The 18,688-nt window shown below is 52.7% G+C and overlaps 1 protein-coding gene across 5 annotated transcripts in view; it reads right to left on the bottom strand.

Annotated features, from left to right (window-relative positions):
• The window catches only part of HIVEP3 (HIVEP zinc finger 3), a 469,251-nt gene that overhangs the window by 113,802 nt on the left and 336,761 nt on the right, over positions 1 to 18,688 (bottom strand). For 2 of the 5 annotated variants that reach the window (XM_023632301.2, XM_070248798.1), the window contains exon 1: positions 11,146 to 11,283. The exons of the other annotated variants lie outside the window; for them this stretch is intronic. The gene's annotated coding sequence lies outside the window, so the exon portion shown is untranslated. Of the gene's footprint in view, positions 1 to 11,145; positions 11,284 to 18,688 lie in introns of those variants that run through there. 5 annotated transcript variants of the gene reach the window in all.

Raw genomic sequence — 18,688 nt, 5'->3', positions numbered from 1 at the left:
AAGGGACCAAGAGGAACGGACCCAGGGAACGGCTGGGAAATGAGACAGGGTGGGGTCTCCAGACCAGGACAGGCACTCGGGTGGTGCACACAGTGCCCAGGGCTGTAATGGCATTGCATGTTTATTGAGCTTGTGGTCCGAGGGAATCACTGGGATGGACACAGAGGGGACAGGGGGTGGCACAGAGTCTATGGAGGGAGAAGAAGCATTAATTGGGCACTTACTAAGCATCAGGCACTGTATTAGATGCTTGTCAAGTATTATCTCGTTTAATCTTCTCAGTAATCCTGTACTGTAGAGATTAATATTCCTCGCTCTTCATTTTCTTGGGTTTTCTTGTTTATTTTCTTTGTTTAAAAATAAATTTTTTAAAAAATACAGAAGTATTTATAGTACAATGTGGACAAGCCCCCTTCGCCCTCCCAAATTCTCCTCTCCAGACGAAATGACCGTGAATGCTTCCCTGGGATGTTCTCATGAGCACAGAAACATGTCTACCTGTGTAGGCACATATAGAATTGCTTAACTTTTTCTGAATAAAAATGAGATCAGTTTAAACATATCACACAGAAACCTTTTTCCAGTTAAGAATATGTTGTAAATGTCCTCCCATGTCACGACCTGTAAATTCACCTGTTTCTTTTTAAATGGCCACAAACTATTCTATGGTACAAATGCACTTTCTTTTTTTTTAAGCATTGCCACTGCTGGACGGTTGAGGTCATTTCCAATTTCTCTCTACTGCAGACAATAGTGTAAGGGAGCACCCTTGTACATAGATATCTTTCTGTACATGTGTTTTTCTAAAGCTGGGGAATTGCTGGATCAAAGCAGGCATGTGCATTTATAATTTTCTTTCTTTTTTGTTTTTTCGTAGGTTTGATTTTTTGTGTGTGTGAGGAAGATTGGCCCTGAGCTAACATCTGTTGCCAATCTTCCTCTTTTTTTTTTTCTCCCCAAAGCCCCAGTACATAGCTGTATATTCTAGTTGTAAGTCGTTCTAGCTCTTCTCTGTGGGATGCCATCACAGCATGGCTTGAAGAGTGGTGCGTAGGTCTGCACCCAGGATCCGAACTGGGAGACCCCAGGCTGCTGAAGCAGAGCGTGCAAACTTAACCACTATGCCACTGGGCCCGCCCCTATAATTTTCACTGATACCAACTTAGACTTGCAGGTCCCCTTGACCCTTGCCAGCACTAGATCTTCTCTATTTTTTATTTTTTCTATTTTTGCCATCTATAATCATTTTAATTTATAACCCTTTGTCTTTTAGTAGCTAGAGCTTTAGTCATATGTTAATGGGCCATTTTCACATCTGGGAACTACCTGTTTATAGCTTTTGCACACTTTTTAAAACTTGGCTTTTTTTGTTAGTTAATGGAATTCTCAGAAAGAATAATAAAACACGTAGCTTTCTATGCACCAGGCACTGTTGAGGGCTCCCCCTGAGCTGCACAGCACTAGTGAAAACCCTCAGAGGGAGGCAGTAGATCAGGCCCTGCTTACAGCCGAGGAAAGAGACGCCTGAAGACTCCAAATGGCGTCTGTGGTCACACATGTCAGAGGACAGACAGGCCAGAGTCCAAGGGACTAGCGAACCAACCGCTTCATCCTCACGAGATGTTTTCGAAGCTCCCCCCTCCTCCCATCTCTGCAAGTTGCAGAGAAAGAAAACTCCCTCCTTAAATTGTCCCTCTTTCTGTTATTTACCCTCTACTGTATTTGTGGCATCTTTAAGAGCGCATTGTTCTTATAAGCCAGGTAAGGAAAGAGAAGTTCGGTTTCTGACGAGGCAATCACAAAAAAGAATTGGAGCCTGTACCTTAGATGGGGCATCCACAGCTCAGGGGCCTGCCTGGAGGAGCGAGGAGCAGGATCTGGTGGGGGCAGGATGCATGCATGGGGACGTCAGGGAATGTGGGGGCTGAGGGGGGCCCAGGCTCTGAGGGGCTCTCAGGACAGGCAGGCGGTTTACAGGACTCTCCCCGGGGCACCATGGCATGGGGAAGGCTTGGACCAGGGAGTAGGGTGAAGCTCAGCCCAGCTGGAAATCGTCATCAATCAAAGGGCATTCTCACCCAACCAGGCGTGTCCACTGAGTGGATGCACGGATCAGTAATGATGCAAGTCTTTCGGGGTGACAAATACACTTGTGTGTATGGGAGGGCCAGGAGCTCCCTTGTGCAAAGGCCACACTTGACAAAAGCAGAATTTTGGCCTTCAGTGGTATGTTTTCATGAGGTTCTCTTTTAGCTCCCAAACACCAATGTTGCATGTGGGTTTTGGGTTAGGGACCCACCACCGAGTTGTCACATGGTCACCCTCACTCAGTGAGCGCACACAATACTTCTGTCTCCCATGAACACAACACACAGGGGAGGGGGAAGGATCATTTGCATGCAATTTGCCACTTTCTTCTGAGAAGAAAGAAATTAAGTTAACAAAAATAAGAAAAATGTGGCAAACTGACGTGCTGAAACTAACATGCAGAAACAAATTTTAAGTAGCAATTTAGCATTCATTTTGTTTTTTTCTGCTTTGACCTCAGATAGCTTTAATGTTTCCCAGAATGTTTCTCTATGGAGCTCTAGTCAGCTAGCCTTATATATACATACATAAATATATATTCCTTATACATATAGTCCACATATGTGTATATATATATATTTTTCCTTATACATTCATATATATATGAGTTCTCTGATCAAACTTGGAGAGCTGCACACAATATCCACCTCTACACATCTACACATACACACACACTCTCTCTCTCTCTCTCCCACATACACATTTTTGGAGATTTCCAGTGCACTGTTGCATATTAAAGGCTCAGAAGCCCTGCAGTATAAGGACCTCATGCACTTGGCTACAGCACTTTTATTTTCCTCCTGTAACGCCTCTTTCCATCCCACAGCACGTGATCTACAGAACACACCATGGGAAATTCTAGGCTTCGTTATTTTACAAGATCAGAGCCTGCTTAAAATAAAGAGCCTGTATTGGGGCGGCTCTCCTCCTCTTTCAAATATGAAATGCCTTCTGATGGACCCGTGATGACCATGGCTTCCTGTCCACCTCAGACAAGGGGGTTAGAGCCACAGCTAAAGTCATCTCAACATATTTTGCCTCCCCTGTATTGCGGGGCGACACAAAATGCCCACATGCCAAGGTGACATGTGGCCACAAGCCCTGTGGAAACGGTTAGGAGGCCGGTCTCCAGGCAGGCTGAGCTGTGTCGCTCGGTGGTTGCACGGTGAGCCTGGACCAATTGCTTGCTCCGGGCTCAGTGGCTTTCAGCCGGAGGGTCCTCAGAGACTCAGTTAAGCCAGCCCCCTAGTTTTGTGAATGGGGAATCAAGGCCAAAAGGGACCAAATCTCAGAATCCCTTGACCCCGGTCCCTTTTCTTCGTTCCAGGAGACACCCCTCCCTGGCCCTAAATGCTTTCTACCGTAAAAGAAAACCAGATCACTGACAACGCCTTTCCAGTTCTCTGATTCTGTTCTCACGGCCTCGCGCACCCCTTCACAGCCATTAGTCACTACGATTCCTGTAGTCGCGGGATACAGCCCTACAAATCAAACTGGGTTTCCGTCCATCTGCCATGGCATCAAGTGAAAATGCGTTGGTGAACTTTTATCACACCTAAAGGGCATACTCGGCATAGCCTAAAATATAGGTTATATGGTGTATACTAGAAATTCACTTGGGGACAGTCTCCCAGGGAGTTACCTCCAAGAGAACATTCCTCCTCCAGGTTACAGGCATTGGCTTACGATTTTGCTCCTTCTCACACAGGCAACTCTAGTAGCACACTTGGGGTGACTAGAGGCAGCAGGGGTTCAATTACTTAATCACCATTGTGGCTTTCCTAAGTAACCTTGAGGAGGCCAACTAGTTGGAGTGCATGTGGATTTATTCATTTATTTTCAAACACACTTTTCACTTTGGAATAATCTTATATTGACAGAAAAGTCTCAATATAGAACAGAGTTCCTCTATACCCTTCACCCAGCTTCCTTTAATGTTAAGATCTGACATAACCAACGTGCATTTGTCAAAACTATGAAATGGACATTGGTACCTTGCTATGAACTAAACTACAGACTATTCGGATTTCACCAGTTTTTCCACTAACGTCCGTTTTCTGTTCCAGGATCCAATTCAGGACCCCTCATTGCATTTAGTCCTCATCTCTTTGTCTATGGATTTATTTTTGTTTTCAAGAAATAGATACCATCCATTATTGCACGCAAAGTGGTACACCGGGTGCCCAGCCACCCTGTAAGGAGAAAGACAGCATCTGATGAGCAGCAGAGTCTGCGTTTGAGGGTCCACTCTGCCCCTCACTTGGGATACAGTCCTGGGCTTGTCACTCCACATATAGAGTTCTCAGATTCCACATCTGCAACATGGAGACGATACCTCCTACCTGGTTAGAGGGCTGATCAAGACACTCCATGTGGACAGGCGTTTCGCAGGCATTAAGCCAAGTTCACACAGAGCCCCATCCAGGTCACTGTTACTATTATTAACGTTGGTGTAATGATGGTCATGAATTAGACTCAATATCCTGTATCGAAAGTAGGACAGCCCAGAATCTGAGCTGCCTGGCTGAGCTGATCATTTCAGCTTCCTATGAGATCTTTCCACAGACCCCACCTGTACCCCATAGAGAAAGAAAATTCTGTTCAAATGAGCCTATTCAGTTCTACACTCCCTTCATGGCTCTGCTCAAATGTCACCTTATCAGCGATAACTTCCTGACCACCCTACATACAAGAGACCCCTGAATCCCGCCCTGGGATGCCTTGCTGGTTTATAAGCTCCAGGACAGCACTGGCTGTTGTCTGCTTTGGTCACTGCTGGATGTGCCTAGAACAGTGCCTGACACTTGGTAAGTGTTCAACAGATATTTGGTAAATGAATGACTGAAGGCTCAGCTTTACTCTGCAATCTCTTGCCTCCATCCTGATAACGTGAAAACAGACCCTTCCCAATGCAACACACAGTTGAATTCAAACAAGAGAAAAGCTATTCAGGAAGCAGGTGGCTTTGAACCTTCTGGGTTTTTCTTTAAGAAAAAAAAAGGGAGTAACATCCTTCTTCGAATTTAATTTAATGCCATTAATGTCCCTTCACCTGCCTCCTCTCCCATGAGCAGCTCCGCCAGTTGGAAACCACAGTCTCTTCCTGGTTCAGAGCCTGTCTGCTGGCCCCTCTCCACAATCAATTCCAGCAGAGCCCAGGCTGGAAAAAGCTGGTGAAATCCCCACACACGGCAGCCCACCCCATCACCGTGGCCACTCAGCACTTGTGCATCAGAGGCCCGCAGGCTTCTCAGAGCAGGAGGAAAGCCAGGGGACCCTGCAGACTGGCCTCAGTGAGGACACTGAGGTCCAGAGAGGGGAGGGACCTGGCAAATCACACACAATGCCTAGTGGCAGGTCCAGGACAGAAGCCAGGACTCCGGACTCCACACTCTAGTCCTGACTCCTCTTGGGCTGGAACCACTTCCCCCTGCCCACCTTTCACCAAGGGACATGTGTTTATTTCCTTGAGCTCCAATCTGGCTGTCTGCCCACCTCTGCCCATTCCTGGGTACCTGATGAGCTTCGGCAGCTATGGCTGGAGGTGACTCTAAACGTAGCAATGCACAGGACAGTAGAGGCATGAGCCAGACAGAAAGAAAATGGGGGTCACACTTGTTGAGAGCCAGGTGCTCTCTATCATCATCTCACCTAACGCTCAGAGTGCCCTGCAACGAAGGTGTCATAACCACATTGTGTGACCGAGGAAAAGGAAACACAGAGAAGTTAAAAAAATGCAGCAAATCACACAGCAAGTACGTGGCAGAGCCAGCAGCAGAGTGGGGTTCCTCCTGGTTCCAAAGGCCTTGTTCTCTGCCACACCATTATAGTAGAGACCCTAAAACACAGACGGCACTCCAGAGACACGTGGGTCTTTAAAACAACAAAATATTCCAGTGAAGTAGCCAGGATAATCCCATTCTAGAGATAAGGAAACTGAGATCTGGAGAGGAAATGCAACTTGTCCACGGCCACGTGGCTGCTGAGTGGTTGGGTCGGCTAGACTCTGAGCTTCTTGAGGATGGAGGCATTTTCCCAGTGCTTAGCCAAAGCTGATCCCAGGAAAGGCTCAACTCAATCCATGGGTGATGAGTAAATGAATGAATGAATGACACAGTGGGTTAGTAGTGCAACCTGCAACTCCCACTAGCCAGGTGTTTCCCCTCCAAATGCCCCACATGGCAGCCTCAGGAATGGGAGACCAGGTCTGAACTCAGCACTGACCCCCAACCTTATGTCCCTCTCTCCGCGCCCACAGATCTGCTAGAAGCGTGCGGAAAGTGATGCTGGCCCTGGCCCCCATTCAGCGCTCAGCTCTCCACTAGAGCCGGAGCTATGCAAGGAAGAGGTATGGGAAGATGGCAGAGCTGGTAATTCTTTGGCCCAAAGACGAGTTTACGACATGGAGTGTATCCTCTTCTCAAAAGTCTGGTGTTGGGAGCAAATTGGTGCATTTTTATTGAACCCTTTATTAGCAACCAATTCACAAGTCCTGCAGTTATTTTTCCTATCATTCATTTTTCATAATAATAACTGAAATTTTATTTTACTGTTCACCTACTATGTGCCAGGCACAGATATCACATAAGATAGCTGACACATAGATGGTCTCCTGTAATCTGTACAGCCATGCTATAGATAGGTGTGTGCATTCCCATATTACAGACAAGGGAGCTGAAGCTTAGGAGAGGTAAAGGAAGTAAAGGAACTTGGCCAAGGTACATTCTAGAAAGCAGGAGATGCAAACTCAGGTCTGTGGGGCTGCATAGCTCTTGCTCCTACCATGTGGCTGATGTGGGCTCCAGACAAGGGGGTTAGAGCCACAGCTCAGGATGCACGGACACTCGAGGCAGATGGAGGTCCTACTAGGCTTCCTGGGCATCCAGAGGGCCAGGCTTCTCATCCTCAGGCTGAACTTCTAGCACCACGGCACTTCTCCACGTGCCCAGACGCCCTCCCTGGAGGTTCTGAATCAGACAGTTGGGGTGGAACCTGGAACTCTTCTGTAAAAGCTCTCAGATGACAGCAACAGACTTCCTTGGTTAAAAAACCCCTGTTCTCAATTCTCAGAAGGTCATTTTCTCACCTCTATACCCTCTTCTAGAAGGTTCCAAAATGTTTCTTGAGAAATTCATTTCTTGATTTATAAAGAATACCAGGCCTCAGAACCCAAGACCTTACAATTCTAGGATTCTCAAGAAAGCAACAGTAATTCTGATCATCCCCAACTGGGATGTGAAGGTCTATCTTTATCAACCATTGCAATTGTTCCCAAACAGTGTGATGTTTATGAAGAGGACTTGGGTTTGATTTGAGTTCTAGCCCTTTACTAGCTGTGCAACCTTAGGCAAATCAATTCAACAAAATCGCTATTCAAAGCCTACTACATACCCACAAGCCCTGGGCTGGGAAGACTAAAGACACAGAAGTGGACCAAAAAAGTCACGGTCTCTCTTAGTTCTGAGTTCGTCATCTGTAAAGTGCGAACCAGCAGCTGCTAAGCGCCTATGACAACGTGCCAGCCCCTGACATGCACGTTCTCACTTCACACCCCCAGGGCCTTAGGAGGTAGGTGCTTCTGCGTCCTGCTTTGCAGCTGAGGAAGCAGGGAATTCAGAGGGGGAAGCAGCTTAGGTGAGCCTGCAGCGGTGTGTGGCAGGGGCTGAGCTCTCTCCACCTCCACCATCCCCCTCCCCCCGCCCTCCCCCACTTGGCAGATGAGCCCACAGAGTGAACGGGATAATAGGAGAGAGTGCTCCGCGGCCGACCAGGAACCGCACAGATGTATGACATCATGGTTATTAATAATGGAAGCAGCACGACTAATTCACGGTCCCTCCAGATGGACCACCTGAATTGTGGTGAACCTCCTGCAAACAGAGCATCAAATTCTAGTATGGCAGAGCTGGGAGGGGCCTTCAGAGTCCAACTCTTTCCTCATTTATAGGGGCGGTGGGTGGACAAGATGGGAGGGCACCCTCCGAGATAGCAGAGGCAGCCCCGCCTCCCCAAAGCCCAGGATGCACCAAGTTTGGCTTTAGTGATTGAACCACGAAGATAAAGTCCCAGATCAGACACCAGCAGTTGCCCCTCCAGAGGGTGCTGGTAAGGGAATCAGCAGTGAACTGCCCGTGTGGCCTCTCCGTGGGCCGCAGCCCAGCTCCTTCACACTGCAGGGCCTTTCCTGCTCTTCTTCTGCTTGGATACCTTTCTCCCAAATCTTTGCATGGCCATCGCTTTTTCATTACTCAGGTCTCGGAGTAAATGTCGGCTCCTCAGAGAGGATGCCCCAGGCCCCACCCTTTGCTTCCCCAATTCCTCCCTAACATTCACACGGCCTTGTCTGAGTTTCTGCACAGCGCCTATCACTATTTAGCAATATCTTGTCCATTACTATTCCTTTCTCTCTTCCCACTGGAATGCAAGCTCCATGCACAGAGGATTAAAGAATTTTAGTGCTGTAATCCCTAGAAAGGTGCCCGGGACCCAGCAGGCACTCAGCGAACATGCGCCATGAATCCCCCTGGAGGTTGGCCCGGGGTCACCGCCATCCCAGCAGCCAGCAGTCACTCACTCATTCACCCATTCAACGATGCTTATTGAACCTCTCCTCTGTGCCAGGCGTTCTGCTAGGAGCTGGGGATTCCAATCAAACGAACGAGACGAAGTCCTTGCTCGAACAGAGCTGTTGATTAAAACACCACAGTGGAAGCAGAGCTGGCTTCAGTCACATAAGGAGTGATCAAACAATAGCTGAACAAAAAAGGTGGGGGGATAGGTATGGCAGAAAATGGAGAAACGGGAGAACACCAAGGAAAAGCGAACCTCACACTGGCCCTGCAAGGACTCCCCACGCGCTCAATACTCATCTGGGGAGCTGGTGCCAGGCACCTCCACCAGCTCTGGGGACATGGGGACATGGGAACATTGCCACGAGTGCCTCCTGGCTGCAGCCTGGAGCACAACAGGATGCATGCGTGTGTGAGAGAATGTGCACAGTAGACACGTGCGTGCACAGAAGCAAGTGAGCGAGTGTGTGTGTGCCTACATAGGAGCGTGTGTATGAATGAGTGTACAGGATTGCATGTGTGAGCATGTGTGAGAGCGCAGGGAGAGAGAGATTTGTGTGTACAAGTGGATGTGTGTGTAGAGTGCTCACGTGTGTGTCTGTGATGACTCTGGCACCATTTCTCTTCACTGCAGGTTCCACAGCTGGTTGAACTTTATGTGCTAAAGTCCCCCAAACAAACGATACATAGTAGGGACCCGATCATCATTTAACGCATTCAACAGTAAATCATTTAAATCCTTATGTTTGTCAAACATAAGGATTTGCAAACATGCAAACACGTTTGCAGCATGTCCACAAAAAGCAGCAAGACTGGTTCCAGAAGAGAACTTAATTTATGGATGAACGGAATGGGGTCTGGGTTCTGGTCCTTGTTTTACCACTAACTACTAGTTAATTTTGGGTCACTGTTTAGCTGTGTGATCTCAGATGAGCCACTCAACTTCTCTGGGCTTCTGCTTACTCTCCATTCAAGAAGGCAATTAGAACTTAGCTCTCAAAGTTCAGTGGCAACTCTACCATATCCCGTCATCTCTACTGGTAGTCCCAGAAGCACCGTTTCCTCGTAGAGCAAGTATGTGTAACTTGAAAAGGGCTACAGTCTCAACAAGGGAAATGCTGGATTTGACAAAGTTAAACTGGTTCTTGTATTGCAGTCCTTCTCAGAGCCTTTAATTTGCCAGAATGGATTGTGATTGGCCAGAAGGGTGATAGAGAACTTGAAGAATTTGCCAGACTTGCTAGAACAGAGAAAACTTAACTCGTGGCACAGCTTTCAGAACTAAGGTTCCAGAGACCATACTTTGGGGAATCTGCTAGCAGGCACACAGGACACTTATTAATGCCCCTTTCTTGAGGATAAGTGAACAGAAATGGCGTTTGGTCTCCCTAAATCACAGAGCAGAGCCATGGCAAATACCAGCCCAGAATCACCCAAACCACAGTAACTGGCACGTGCACAGGGCTTTATAGTTACGATATGTCTTCATTTATATGGTCTCAACTCTCCCTGACAACATTTTTCAGATGATCAAATGCAGCCTGAAAGAGATTAAATAATCTGCCCAGTCACTAAGTGATGGATCCCTCCCTTGGCTTTATCAGTTTCCCTATGTCCTTGGTCCAACCATCGATAGATACATTCTATATTTTATAGATAAGCAATTGTAGCCACTGTGCAGAGCCCTCTGCAAGATGCTGAGGCTGGCACCACCTGCACCTGTTCCTCAGCCACCACGGCTCCTGGCCGGCCCCCAGACACACCACATCAGCGGAGGAGAGATGAGGGGAGGGGGCTAGAAAAATGCTCATGGAGCAGGAGCGGCTCTGTGAGGCCAGGAGTAGTCCCCTGCTAGTCCCCACACCCTCCCCCCACCGCAGGTACAGATCCCCTAGGCTGTGCCTCCCGTGCTAGGTGCCATTCTGCAGGGAGGGCGGGAAGAGCCAGAGTAAAAGCTAGTTTCACTCACTCCCAATAAGCCCGAGGAGTCCAAGGCTGGTCGGCTGTGACAGTCTGAAACTGCCACCGCCTCCAGGGGGAAGCGCCGCCCGGGCTGCCAAAGCCATTCAGTAGGTCCCACCCGTGTGCTGCGTCCCCGCGTGTAGGAGAGCGCAAGGCCCGAGAGGCGTGGCCGGGGAGGGTCTGCTCCGGGCACAGAGGGCTGTGCACGCCGACGGCGAGGGGGGCTGCGCCAGGCGCGAGGGTGCGAGAGAAGTGTGAACGCGGGAACGCTGGTGTCACCCAGGGCGGTGACAGAAGTAGTGTCTGGGAAACGCAGGCGGAGAGCGCGTGCACCAGGCAACCCCAGGCTACAGAGGAGTCCCGAGAGTTGGCACCGACGCGCTCCCGCACACGCGCCGGCGCCCAGCCCTCTCCCGCCGGCCCCGCCGCGGCCGACCCCGGCGCGGGGCTGCTGGCCTCCTGGCGGGGCCGGGCTGGCGGCGGCGAGGCCGCGGCGGGGGCGCGGCGCGGGGCGCCCCCTGCTTACCTGGGCGGCTGCGGCTCCGCGGCTCCGGGCTGGCTGCGCCGGCTGGACGGGGCTGTGGGCTGCGCGCCCGGCCTCCGCGCCGCTCGGCAGCGCCCGCTGCTCGGCTCCGCCCGGCTCGGCTCCGCCCGGCGGTGCCCCGGGCGCTCGCTGGCGGCCCACGCGGCGCGGGGTGGGCGCGGGGCGGGCTGGCGGGCGGGCGCCGGCGGCGGGCGCGGCTCCGGGCCGCCCCGCGGCCGCTTGGAAGCTCCTTATTTGGGCAGTGATGTCAGGGGAAGTCGCAGGGGCTGGACCACCCACTTCTTTCCATTCACTCCCCAGAGTTTCCTGTCGCCGCGCCCGGGGGACCCCGGCGGCCGCCCGGGGAGCCTCTCCGGCCCGCTCGGCCTCGGCGTGCGCGCCTCGCGGCCAGCGGCCCTGGGCTCCCCGCGGGCCGGGATCCCGGGGTCCGGCGGGCGGCCACCGAGGGTCTGCGTCTGGGGAATCCCCGGCTCCGGGCAGCCGCGGGCAGGGTCTGCGCGGCGGCCGCCTCGGTGACAGGCCGTGTCACTCCGGGCGCCGCCCCTCCCTCCGCGCCCGCCCCGGCTCCCGCGCTGTCATTTCCTCCCGGGCCCTCCGGGGAGGGCAGTCAGGGAAGCCCCGGTCGCCGCCGCCGCCGCCGGGGCCCTGCCGCTCAGCGCCCTGACTCGGCCGCACCCGGCCCGGCGGGCGTCCATCGACGTCCCCACAGTGCGCGCTCCCCGCCTGGCTCCTCGGTGCCAGCCCCACTCCGGGAAGCCTGCGCCTCCTCGGGCGGGAATCCGCCTTCAGGAGCGCCGGGCGGGGCGGGCCTGGCCGGCCTCCCTGGGCTCCAGCCTCGTGGGGTGTTGGGGAGCAGGGGCACCCCGGGGCTTCCCGATGGCCTAACTTTACCAGAAGCTGCTGGTCCCGGGACTTGGGACCTGAGTCACACGGGTTGGGTTCACGCTTTGGTCAATCGCCAGCGCACTTGGGCCAGCCCCCAGCGGCCTGCTTCCCGAGGGAGCAGAATGGCCAAACCCTGTAGACCTCACCAGGATCTATATTTTATAGATGCGCACATGAGGCTCAGACTCGGTGGCAGGTGACTTGAGCAAAGACAACTCTGCAGAACCAGGGCTGCCTGTAGGTTTGGCTGACTCCAGACTGGCGTCCCTGGCCCGGAACAGCCTCAGGAGCTTATGGAGCCTGAGGCCAAGGTCTGGACTAGAGGGAGGCAAGCTAAGCGCCAAGCGTCCCAGTGGAAGGAGGCACTCCCTCTGCGGGTCATGAAAGTTCCAGATCCCACAAGGTGACTGACCACTGCACTGACCAGGCTTTCCCAGAAGGCTTCTTGGAGGCCCCAGGCTTTCTCTGGCTCCAAAGTGATGGCCTCAAATTCAAGGCCCTGCCTGCTGTAAGGAGAGAGGTCCCTCTGACCAGAAGCCATCTGGGCTCAGGGGGCAGGTCTAGTGGCCTGGGCACTTCTGTGCCTTCTCCACACAACAGCTTCCAGCAGAGCCTCCACCCTCCAAAGCCAGGTCAGAGCAAACAAACCCCTCCCAGACCATCGACTTTGATGGAGGGACCCCGACTTCCAAAGCGGCACCCCACTCCTAGGTGTCTAAGGGGAGGAAACCATAGCTCCCAGATTGTCAGGGAGCGAAGAGAGGTGTGACTGCAGCGGGACACAGCCCTGCACACTCACATACACACTTGCACACCTGCTGGCCAGTTGCCAAGCCTCCCAGCTGTTTTGTTGATCACCAGCACCCCAGACTCCCCCATCTTCCATCAGCTCCCAGAGCCCAGTCCCGGCGCTAATTGGGTCATCCCCCTTCTGACAAAGCCCCAAAGGGAAGGAGCACACTTTGTGATCTGGTGCCCTCTGTACGCTTTGCCCAGCCTTCCCCCACCCCCCAAACCTGCACCAGCTTTCAAGCCTTGGGGTCTTTGCACAGACTCTCCCTCTATCTAAAATGCCCTCTCTACTCCTCCTGCTGTCCTTACACCCTGAGTCAAGCCAGACCTTGATACAGGGCCTTCCCTTGATTAGGGCAACTGGGACAGAGTGCCACCTGGGACGGATCCCTGCCCCTCATTCTATTCCTGCCCTGCCCCCACTGCCCTGCTTATTACTGTTCCTGCTTTGAGCAGCTCCAGGTGGGAGAAAGTGGGTGTCTTGTTATAATTCATATGCCCTGAGGGGTGACCTTTGTCATTTGCACAAAGGCTCAGATGACAGCCTTGCTCTTGCCCCAGGATGAGCATCCTCGCCCGGCTCTGAGGGGTGGCCCTGCCCCAATGGAACCTCCCAATAGCTTTAGTCAGCGGCACTGCTCAATGGTTCCTGCCTCTGGAGATGTACCCATCACCCCAAACTGTAGTCACCCGGAGGAGACCTCCCCCTTCTCCAGAGGTGGGAGCTGCGAGGAACTTTCCACCCTGGTTCTTCTCTCCTGCCCCGGAACTGATAACTTTACAAACATTTGTTAAGTTAATGAACGGTTGGGGGGCAGGGGGCAGGGTGCAAATTGAAAGACAAACTAATCATCGGAGGGGCAAAATGATCCAATTCAGAGCTGTGGCTGAGGTGCCAGCGGCCCTGGCTAGCGGTGGGGACGGAACGTGGGGCTCTCAGCGAGACCCGATGGATGCTCAGGACCCTGCACCAAGCTGCCATCCCTGGAATGGCTGCCCTGCTGAGGCTCTTTCTTTGGACTGCTCCTTTGTTCCTACTTTCTGTGGCTTGGGATTTGTCTGCCCCCTCCTTTCTCTCGGCAAACTCCTGTACAGCCCCTTCCAGGCAGCCGGGGACATCCCCATCCCAATCCCCAAACACACACAGTTCTGAACTGGCCATAGCAAGGTGGAAGGGAGGGATGAAGGAAAGCACAACGTATCGAGCACCTTCGTGTACCAGACACAATCACACTGGATTCCCCCGAACCCCCCAACCATCCTTCTCTCTACCCCTCAGGCCACACAGGCCCCATCCAGCTGTGGCCATCCTTCAGGTCAGAGTGTCAGCCTGGACGCCTTCCCCAGCTCCTCCCACAACCAAAGCTACCTGTCCCCACCTTGAGACTTAGCCCCTGCCCTAATTCTGGTGCCGATTCTCAATGAAGGCCAGAAGATCTTCAGAACTCCAGCCTCAGAGCTCAGGGACACACAGCAGGGACAGGCAACCCTGCGTCAAGGCTAGCAGGCTGAGCCTAACTCTGCTCCATGAGCCACCACCCCTATCCTGGGGCCCCGGGCACCTTACCCACCCTGTAGCTGGATGGGCCCCAGGTTAGAAGGCAGGTGGTGCCAGGTGCCAGTTCCTTTCCACCAGCCCATCCCCTGCATATAATTGGGCCAGGTCTTGAGAAATTCCCTGAGCGTGGCCCTGGGGGCCTGCCCACATTCCTTCATTCCTCGAACATGAATCAGGCCCCCTCCCCATTCTGGGACCATGCAACACACAAAGCTGTGTTCTAGGAGCTCCCTCTAAGGATGGAGACGCAGGTAAACAGATCACCCCAATGCAACTTGCTAAACACTGCACTGCTGTTTGCCAAGCCGGGCGCGGGGCAGGGGGCACACAAGGTGGGAGAAGATTCATTCTACTTGTGGGGCTACCATGCAGGGAGATTGTGGTCCAGGTGTCCCAGGCTAGACTACTGAACGCTCGTTTCCATGGAAATGCTACACACACATGCACACACACACATGCACGCACACACACTGGGCTTGCTTCTGCTCTAAAGCCAACATCACGCCGTAGAGACTTCACAGCCTAAAAGAGATGGGAGCAGAGGGCAGGGTTGGCATTTGATCTGTCATCTAGGAGGCTGTCTCTCTGTGAAATTTTGTTTCCAGCTCCTAACAACCAAATTACAGATACAGTTTTGGAACACACGGTCGTTTCTAAGGAGCCGGCGACTGCCATAGCGTTCTTGGGAGAGCTTTCAAGGTGGGGCTGAGCAACCCGTGCTGGAGGCCCTTCAGGTTATCTATGTTTGGGCCTTGTACTTACTTACCAGCCATCCCCCTGTCTATCCCCCTCCCCCATGGCTATTATTTCCTGGCCTCAGATGCTTTGTATCATTTTCCTGTGTGTGTGTGTGTGTGTGTGTGTGTGGTGGGTGCTCCCTCGATAGATCTGTGGTACACCTGAAACTTCAGTCCTCACTTCTCACAGAGATGGCCATCTCTCTCCTGGGACACAGACCTGGGGACTCTTACAGTTCATGGAAATCGCCTCCTGGGATTCCGGGGGGCCTCAACCCCACCCTCCCTCCCCAGCCTGAGGGCTGTGTTTCGGCTTCCTGACTCCATCGGGCACTCCCTCCTTCCTTAACCTGATGCTATGGGTGACAGCATGGGCCTTGGAGCCACACGGATCTGGGTTCAGATCTCAGCCCCACCCTTACTGTGTGACCCTGGATGTGTTACATGATGTCGCTGGTCTTGACTTCCTCATCACAAAGGGCTGCTATGCAGATCTGACAAGACTGCAGTGGAGTCCTTGACAGAGGGCCCAGCCCTGGTAGGTGCTCAGTAAATGGTAGCAATTGTTCCCAGGTTGTGACCCAGAACCCTGCTCCTCTCATACTGTCTATCTTCATAATGGGGGCACTCATCACCCCAAGCTTGAAGCCAGAATCTCTTCTCTGTCCCTGCGGCCCCAGTCCAGGCCACCATCGCCTCCCACTTACAACAGCCTTCTCTCTGGTCCGCCTGCCCACTGCCCCTGCAATCCATTCTCCACACAGGGGGAACTCTCTAAGACAAATTCAGGTGGGTCCCTGCCCAGCTCAACCACCCTGTCTCTTAGTGCCTTTTATGGCTGAGCCTCAGTTTACCAGTCTAAACCTCCATCTCTCTACACCATCCCCATGTGCCCTGTGCTCCCACCATACAGAATACCTCAGTGTTCCTGAACCTGCCAAGGGCGTTTTGCACATGCAGTTCCCTGTACTGTTCCCCTCACTCACAGCTGCTGGGCTGGTTCCCATTCAGCCTTTCAGGTGAGCTCAGAGGCCACTTCCCTTGTGAAGGTCTCCTTGGTCCCCCAGGTGGCATTAGCTGTTTCCTTCTCTGTGACACTCCAGCATTTGGTACAGACCGTCCTGGCCTGTGCCCACTATGTGTTGTCATCTTCTTCATGTATTGTGTATCTTTCGATTCTGCAGCTCTGTGCGCAACCACGTCTTATTCAGTGCCAGCTATTCAGAGCATGCTAAGGACAAGGACAGACTTCTGCCCCTCTGGCCACCCTGTCTAGTAAACAGCTACAAGAGGCCAGTGGGCCTCAAGCCCACTGGCTAGTTCTCCCTAAAATAACACAAGCATCCTCTTTTCCCACACTTCAGCCTGAGGCTTCGGCTCAGCGTGAGCCCTGCGTCTGTCTCATTCTGGCTTTTCACCAGTGTGTCTGGGGACTCCTGCAGGGCCCAGTCGGGCCGCAGGTTGGGAGGGCGGGGCCTCTGGTTCCAGGAAATCAGAAGATTAGTCAAACTACACACTCCCCTGGCAGCTGTGAGAACAGGTTTTCCCCAAGCCAGGGGACCAACTTGCAAGATCATCAATAACAACAAGTATTTACTCTGCTCTCAGCTCTGCCCTCCCCCATGGGAGGTGCAGCGGTGGGGCATCAATTTTCAAGGCTTGGGGTAAGACAGTCTGGGTGCGTTTCCTGGCTGTGACACTTCCTAGCTGCTTAACTGCCTGAGCCTCAGTTTTCACAGCTGTAAAATGGGGAGGATAACACCGCTCCAGGAAAGATCGCAAAGATTAAAGAGAGTCGAGGAAGTTAAAGGAGAAAATACACTTTAAGAATCAAGAACGGAAGCTGGTATGTAGCAGAAGCTCAATAAAGGAAGCCCCCACCTCCGCTCAAGTTCTCTGGGTGATACTCGGATGCATAAGACTTAATCTTAATAGCTCACGAAGGGAGGGGAGGAGGGGATGAGAATTCAGTCATACCCATAAACATTAAGACAAGGTGAACAGTAACAGGGATGCCAAGAAAAAGAGCTTCGGGAGCAGTAAGAGCGAGAGAGAAATTCTGCATGGCTTTAAAATCTTCTCCCCTGTGTGACTTTTATCAAGAGTGATTGCCACCGCCCATGTGGCCAGCCCAGGGCAAGGGGCTGAGGCTGGGCAGAGGCCGGTCATGAAGGAGTCCCAAGGCGAGACCAATGAGGCTCAATGGAGCCTGGGCATCTGACTGTCTAGCTGCGGAGAAACATGCACGCTTGGAAAATAGCTGATAACAGTGAGTGAAAACAACACACTATGCAGAAGATTCGGGAAGGAGAGATGAATATGGGAAGGGGTGGGGCCTGGTGAGAGGGCCACTTTTTGGAGCCTCCATGTAACAACAACAAAGAAATCTAGAAATGCTCACTCCATCCTGCTCAGGCCTGGCCCCACGGCGGCCTTTCTGACCTCCCAGGGCAGGAGGTGAGCACCCCAATCCTCCATGCCTTGGCCTTGGAGCCCTCCCCAAGGAGGGCCTGGCCTGGGCAGGATCACTCACTAGTTCCCTAACATGGTATGAATTTTCATATCCAAGCCTTTGCTCATGCTCTTCCTTCTACATGAATGCCCTTCCTTCTTCTCCTGTCCTCCCACCCACCCTTCCCTTCCGCTCCCCTATTAACTCTCCCTGACTATTGAGTGAACTCAACCTATAAGGCCTCCTCCAAATGTCCTGTTTTTCCTATTTTTTCCTGACCAACCCCCATCCTCAGTAGAATTAAAAGCCCTCTTCTTAACGTTCCTGTAGCTTGCTTTGCGTCCATCATCAGAGCATTCATCACATTTATAGCAAAGTATTTGTGGCTGAGGCCCCCACTAGGCTAGGAGAGCCCTGAGGGTCTGTGCCTGGCACCCAGTAGGTGCTCAACAAACTGAGCACCTGGAAGGCTTTCTCCCTTGCTTGCCATGGCTGTGAAATGCGGCAGCAGCTGTCATTCCCCCGGGAGAGTAGACGAAGCCCCCTTTATCCCTCAGGAGCCCCGGGCACTTCACACCGTCAGCCATGCTCCCTCCAGCCTAAAACCAGCCCCTGACGGCTGCCCCCACCAGCCTTCCCGCTCAACCCGCCCCCAACTCCACCCTGAGTCTGACTGATGAGAATCCCTGCACCTGGGGTACCTAGTGGGTACCACTTAGGACCGGCTGGGTCAGAGGAGCTTGGAGTAGTGCCAACGTCCCCAAGAGTGGCAGGCTGGAAGAGTTGGGGACCTGGGGAGGCAAAGGCAAGCACATGGATTTGCTGGCCGTGTCTGAGCTCAGAGTGAAGGATCAACGGCAGTTCGGGGGTGATGGTTAATTTTACATGTCAGATTGACTGGGCCATGGGGTGTCCAGATATCTGGCCAAACATGACTCCAGGTGTGTCTGCGAGGGTGTTTCTGGGTGATATGAACATCAGATCAGTAGACTGAGCAAAGTAGATTGCCCTCCCTAATGTGGTGGGTCTCACCTAATCTATTGTAGACCTGAAGAGAACAGAAAGGCTGAGCACGGGGTAACTCCTCAGCCTGACTGATTG

The sequence above is a fragment of the Equus caballus genome, chromosome 2 (genome assembly GCF_041296265.1).
Source record: "Equus caballus isolate H_3958 breed thoroughbred chromosome 2, TB-T2T, whole genome shotgun sequence".
Classification (NCBI taxonomy): domain Eukaryota; kingdom Metazoa; phylum Chordata; class Mammalia; order Perissodactyla; family Equidae; genus Equus; species Equus caballus.
The sequence above is the reverse complement of the archived record's forward strand: the minus strand, read 5'-3'. Positions and strand labels throughout refer to the sequence as shown.